The sequence below is a fragment of the Aristolochia californica genome, unplaced genomic scaffold (genome assembly GCF_029961685.1).
Source record: "Aristolochia californica isolate CCGP_79_NKW_82.1479 unplaced genomic scaffold, dmAriCali1.0.hap1 SCAF_1, whole genome shotgun sequence".
Classification (NCBI taxonomy): Eukaryota; Viridiplantae; Streptophyta; class Magnoliopsida; order Piperales; family Aristolochiaceae; genus Aristolochia; species Aristolochia californica.
In genome coordinates, this window is record NW_027181770.1 from 49,115,673 (window position 1) to 49,122,740 (window position 7,068).

A 7,068-nucleotide genomic window follows, 5' to 3' on the forward strand; every position below is an offset into this window, starting at 1 on the left:
GTAGACTATCAAGGGTAATATAATTCAAAACATGTGTCCTAGATTACTTTGGTTGTATCTAGGTGCACCATATTGTTTGCCACATGTTCCTTCATGTTATTAATCAACTAGTTAATAACTAGTGTGTCTTCCCTCAACCATTTATAGTAAGAAGACTGATCCACTAGCATAGGTGGCTAAGTTATATTTCAACAAGGTCTCTAGTAATCAAAAAATGTTTTACACATTAAGACCAAGATAACTAATTAGTAAAGCCTTTAAGTGGAATTGTAGTAATCCTCAAGGGATCACCTTTGTCAAAATCAGCATATGTACCGTATTTGAAAATTTAAACATTATGACTTACAAAAGAACTTTTTTTTCAAGAAAACCAGCACGTTTAGGTTAACTTAGGAGGAAAGAGGATGAGAATTTATCAAAACTAACAAATATTTGAAGCTATGGAATGCAAATACTATGTAATGTCAAGTGATCAAATTCAGCAAGTAACAAGCAAGGAAACCAACCAATAGATCACATAAGCATAACCCCTTTTTTATTTTATTTTATTTTATTTTTGTTGTTGTTTGAGATTCTAAATCAGAATTCTAATCACTCAATAACCAATGGTGATTAAAAATGGAAAAATGAACTACATTCTGGAAAGAAAGCAATAAAAATGAACTAGAACTAGTGATTACTTTCCAAAACTATTCTTCAAACCCTGACTTCGGGTTTTAACAACTTAATTAAGTAGCCACTCCTTCAACAAACCAAAACTTAAGGAAATTTTAAATAGAAATTTTAGCATTCCTAATGAGGAATTTTTTTCATAAATATTAGATCAAACAAACAAGGAATGAAGGAAACTCATGCACATGACCAAAAAGGTGATTTCAGCCATTCAATATGAAGAAAAAACGAATTTTGAGAGGGATACTTAGGCTTAAGTAAAAATAACTTTGCGACTATCAAAAACAGGAATTGAATCCCTCATAATGTGAAACATAAGGTAAAATTTATCGGATTAAAGAGGGAACTTGCTGAATTGATTTCAGCCTTTTGATCCTCTTCAAAACTAGCCAAATCGTTTGATGCTTGAAGGCTGATTTGGGTTCCTTTTCCATTAAATTTTCATAACTCGGTCAACTTTACTTTTAACCCTAGAATTCCAGCTCCGATACCATGTTTAATTCTAGGGTTTAATCCATGTATAACTTCTTTTGAGAAGAAGAAGAAGAAAGAAGAGAAGAGATGGAAAGGAGAAGGCAAGACCAAGAGTTGAGGAGAAAAACTTTAGGGGTTAAGAGAGAGCACGAATTTGAGCTCCTCCCCCTCTCTTTCTTATTTATATAGGTGGGTCATGGATGCCCTAATACATAAGAATAAAAAATAACACTTAAACTAACCACTAATTATAGCTTTGCCACTCTCTCATAATTACATAGAAACCCACTCAAACTACTTCAACAATTTGGTTATGTATATTATGCATCGTCACTCCGAAAATTGTGGTCACCCCAAAAAAAAATTTACACTTGGTCAAATTTATTAAATTCTACCATTATAGTTTCCCCTAGTTTGTCAATTAAAAAAAGGTTATATTCTAGATTCGCGTAGAAGTATGAGTGTTTCATAGGCACCTCCTTCCAATTAAAGTTATATACCTGTAGTATTTATTCAGTTTATCTTCTTCTACTTTCATCACTTGAGAGCAATGCCTAGACCCACTACCTAAAAAGTATAGGAGTGTGTCCAACATCCAGATTGAGTCAAATCTTTTATTCTTCACCCAAGAGGTGATTTGTGTTTGAAGTACCCTTAAAAAGTGAAGTCTCTTTGTTAAGCCCTAAAGTTGGGCCTTTAAAATTGAGTGGAGTGTGTTTAAAACTTTGACTGGTGTATGGAGCTATGTTATACGACTAGGAATGATTTTCTTCTTCTAGATTGTGTTTTGTCCAAGCTGGGTCTCTATGTCCTTTTTATCCCCTGCTTGAGGGGGAGAAGTACAAGAAAGAGGTGTTACATCAAGTCAATGAAGTTTTCAACTTTTCTAGAAATTCAACACAAGAACCTAAAAGTAAGACAACTAGATTTACTATGCCACATTTAACTTCTCTATAGTAGTCTACCACAAGGCATGTAAACATAATTTTAACAACTTAAAATAAATCATTTTATAATTTTCTAAAGTAATCTCTAACTCAATGAACTATAATACAATATAATCATGCACTTAAGTTCTATTTCAAAATCTTATCTATTTTCATAGCATGCGTTCAAAACTAAGGACAATACTGGAAACACATATATCACATGATTCACAAACCACCAATGTGCAATAAACTTAATTTTCATCTCTTTTGTGAGATCTCCTAATAGTGTATGGTATAGGTTATCTTCAAAATTTATGCATCCACCAACATTACTCACTCCATATTTTTGTTGATTCACATAAACAATAGCCTAATAGAAACATCTGGGAGGCTGCTATTTAAGATTTTCAATGGATTACGATAACAAGCTAATAAATTTAGTATTACCATATTGAGATCCACACAAAAAAAACTCCCTTTCGAATGAACATTATTCTACCAGGCAAGGTCTAATATACTTTAGAAGGCATAGGCATAAGAGCTAATTCTCTAGGACTTCATTCATAACTTTTCAAAACATACATTCTTCCAAAACTATTGAATTTAGGACCCCATGAATAATACCTCGAGCAAGGGGAGAGAGAAATAAAAAAGAGAAAAAGAGAAAAGCTCTCGGGAAGGGAGAGAAGAGAACAAAAATAAGAGAGATTAGAGAGAGAACTTCACATAAGAGAGGAGAAAAAAAGAAGTAACTTGCTTGAATAATTCCGAGTTACAATCACCTCTATTTATAGTTGAGGAGGTGATAGAGACTATGTACAACTAACCTTAGGACTCCTAATTACATTCCAACTAGAACTCTCTAAGATAAGCCTATTATGATAAGATTACATTATCTATTTAAGAGACTAATTTAAATCAACTACAAACACCTTCTTTAAGGATGTGGATCAAGCTAGAGAGCCAACTCTTGGTCTTATCTTGTGGGTCCCACATGATCTTCTAGCTCATGTAGATAGAGATACCAGCTCGTGGTATCTTTGTGGGTCCCACTTGATCTTCAAATCTTCTATTTAATTCCAGTACATGTTCCTTATCTCTTAGCTAGAGCCACTTTGTATGAGGACTCTTGTTGACACCTCTTGAGCTCATGGTGGGTCCCACCAGCTTGTGGGGCCATGGTGGGTCCCACATTATAACACTTCCCCTCAAGCTGGGGGTGAGAAAACATCGTAGATGCCCAACTTGCTTAAAATGTTGGACAAAATTTTGTGAGTGACTGGTTTGGTGAGAATGTCTACAACCTCATTTTGTGAAGATACATGTTGGAGAGATAAGATGTCAGCAGTGAATTTTTCTCATATGAAGTGGTAGTCTATTTCTATATGCTTTATTCTCTCGTGGAAGACTTGAATTGATGTGATGTGAATTGTAGCCTAATTATCACAATATAGAATCATAGGAGCTTATTTGTAAAACCCCAATTCAATTAGGAGAGATCTGATCCATAGGAGTTCACTGACTGTGTGTGCCATGGCTCTGTACTTTGCTTCTGCACTAGACCTTGCAACTACATTTTGTTTCTTGCTCCTCCATGTAACCAAGTTTCCTCCAATCATCGTACAACATACCGAAGTAGATTTTTTGTCATCCGGGGATCCGACCCAATCTGCATCTTAGAATCCTTTGATGTTGAAGTATCCATGATTTTTATAGAGGATCCCTCTTCCTGGTGCTCCTTTTAGATATGGTAATATCCGTTCTAGTGCTTGCCAATGACTGAGTTGTGGTTTGTGCATATATTGGCTTACCACACTGACTGCATATGAAATATCTAGCCTTGCTACGCAGAGATAAATAAGTATTCCCACCAATCTTTAATATTTTCTGACATCTACTTCTTCTCCATTACCTGCACATAATTTTGTATTCGAGTCCATAGGAGTTTCTGTTGGTCTACATCCCAGCATTTCGGTCTCCTCCAGTAGGTCAATGACATACTTCCTTTGAGATAATATAATTCCATGTCTGAATTGTAGTACTTCAATACCCAAAAAATATTTGAGCAGTCTGAGATCCTTTGTCTTGAATTTAGTACATATCCTTTCTTTTGTCTTTTGGATGCCCTCGAGATCACTTCCAGTTATAATAATGTCATCAACATATACGGCTAGAATTACCTTGCCCTTTAATGTGTCTTTAATAAAGATAGAGTGATCTCTAGAGCATTTGTGGAATCTGGCCCGTATGAGTGCTTGGCTAAATTTTTCAAACCATGTACTAGGCGATTGTTTGATACCATAAATAGATTTTTGTAGTCGACATACAGACTCCCCCTCAACCACATACCTAGGTAGTTGCTGCATATAAATGTCCTCCTTTATATCCCCATTCAGAAAAGCATTTTTGACATCAAGTTAATAGACCTGCAAGGAAGAGTTAGCTGCTAGAGATAATAACAAACGTATTGAGTTTAATTTAGCCACTGGAGAGAAGGTTTCTTCATAATCAATGCCATAACATTGTGTATAGCCTTTAGCAACAAGGCGAGCTTTCAATAGAGCCACAGACCCATCCAAATTGTGTTTCACTATAAATACCCATTTGCAACCGACGGGTTTCTTATCTGAAGGAAGTGGGACTAGAGCCCATGTCTGATTTTCAAAAAGGGTCTGCATTTATTTATCCATTGCCGCCTTCCACCTTGGATGTTTGAGAGCCTCCTGATAGGACCGTGGTATAGGTATGGAGGAAATACTCGATAAAAATTGACAACAAACAGGGGATAGACGATGATGAGACATAAAGTTTGTTATGGGATGAGAAGTAGAAGTCATGGTGCATGATCTGGGCTCTTTCCTAACAGCAATAGGATGAGTATCATATTCTGGGCCAAAAATAATCGGAGAAGATGGACTTACCTCGGTAGGATCCGACAACTCAACAGGTGTGGTGTCAGCCAGTGTTTCTGTGGGCTGAGTAGTTTATGCAGCATGGGGCACAACCAGTCGAGGAGAACCTGGTACGGAAGATAAACCTGGAGAACCATTATCAGAATAATATGGAGAGTCTTAAAAAAATGTGACATCCCTAAACACAAGTAAATGCTAAAGAGAGGAATTATAGCAAACATAACCTTTTTGTGTGCGAGAGTATCCTAAGAAGATACACTCCACAGATTTGGGATCAAGTTTACTGTGTTTTGGGGAGGAAATATGTACAAAACTTTGACAACCGAAGACTCTCAAGGGCAGTGAAAAATGATCATCATCACGTAATAATAGAGAGTATGGATATTTTTTTACCAAGAACAGAAGAGGGTAACCGGTTTATAAGAAAACTTGTGGTAAGAACTGCATGCGGCCGATAAAAGTATGGAACTTGCATGGCATATAGTAAACTGTGAACTACCTCAAAAATATTACTGTTCTTTGTTATGGTCTTGGTTTAAGTACCTATGTCTTCCGCCCCTAACAGGTCGGTCTTTTGGGTAGTATTGGCTAGGTACTTAACATTTGGTATTAGAGCAGGCGCTACGTCGCGAGTTCGATTCCCAGCGGCTACAGGCGATCAAGTCGCCCGAACACAGGTATCCCCTCATCGCTATGTAGGTAAAATCCGTTGTGGTAGTCGGCTCGTGAAGGTGGGTGTATTGTTATGGTCATGGGTTAAGTACTTATGCCTTTGGCTCCTAACAGGCCGGTTTTTTGGGTAGTATTGGCTAGGGGCTTAACATTCTTCCGTTCAGCTACACCATTTTGTTCAGGGGTGTACGCACATGATGTCTAATGAATAATGTCATTTTCTTGACAAAAAGAGTCAAGATCTTTGGATGTGTATTTTTTGGCATTATTCGACCGAAGGACTTTAATTTTCTACCCAAACTGAGTGAGTACCATTGCATGAAAATATTTAAATATCAATGGTATTTTAGAATGCTCTTTAAACAAAAATAACCAAGTAGTACGAGTGAAGTCATCAATGAATGTAATAAAATATTTCACTTGAGAAATGTTGAAGACACTCAAGATCCCTAGACATCAGTATGAATTAACAAAAAAGGAGAGACACTTTTAATTTGTGGATGAGGTGAGTATGTAGACCTCTGATGTTTACTCATTTAACTTACTTTACAATGAAGGTCCGACCGCGCTTTAGGACAAATATGATGAAGAGATTGGGCGGACGGATGTCCCAACCGATTCTGCCATAATCTAGTTTCAGTGTCGCAGGTGGATGCAGTATTTATTTGTGGCACATCCATGTAGTAGAGCCTCCCATGTTCACGGTCTCCACCAATCACCCGCTTCGTTGTAAGAACCTGAAACACACATGAAGTTGGTGAGAAAGTGATAGAGCAATTAAAATGTTTGGTGAACTAACTAACCGATAAAAGATTCAAAGGGAAAGTAGGAATGAAAAGGATATCAATGAGTTGAAGTGATGGTGTAGCAAAAGTGGATCCTTTCCCTTGAACTTTAGTTTGTGAACCATCAGCGATGGTAACAAATTTATGTGAAAGACATGGAGAAACTGAGTATAGTAGATGTCTATTACCTATAAGATGCTCGGAGGCTCCTGAGTCAATTATCCAAGAAGAAGAGGAGGCCAAAAACATACCTGAAGCGGTGGTGGTAGTGGTTGGTGAAGAAATACTTGGGGACGACCCCATCATGGTCTTCATTTTCTTGAATATTTCATAGTCTTCATCAGTAAAAGTATGCTTTGTAGTTCTTTTGGTAGACTGCTCTACTTTTGTATCACTGACTATGGCTTGGTTAGCCTTATTCTCATTAGTTTTATAACATCTTTCACGAGAGTGGCCCAATCTACCACATATAGAGTATTCTATCAGATGAAAGCATGTGTCTCTAGTGTGGCCATATCCCTTACAATGGGGGCATTCCTTCCTATCTATTCGGTCAAAACCAGTCCTTCCACCTCTTCCTCTTCCTCCTCTACAAAATCTACCTCGGCCTCAGCCTTGGTCAGA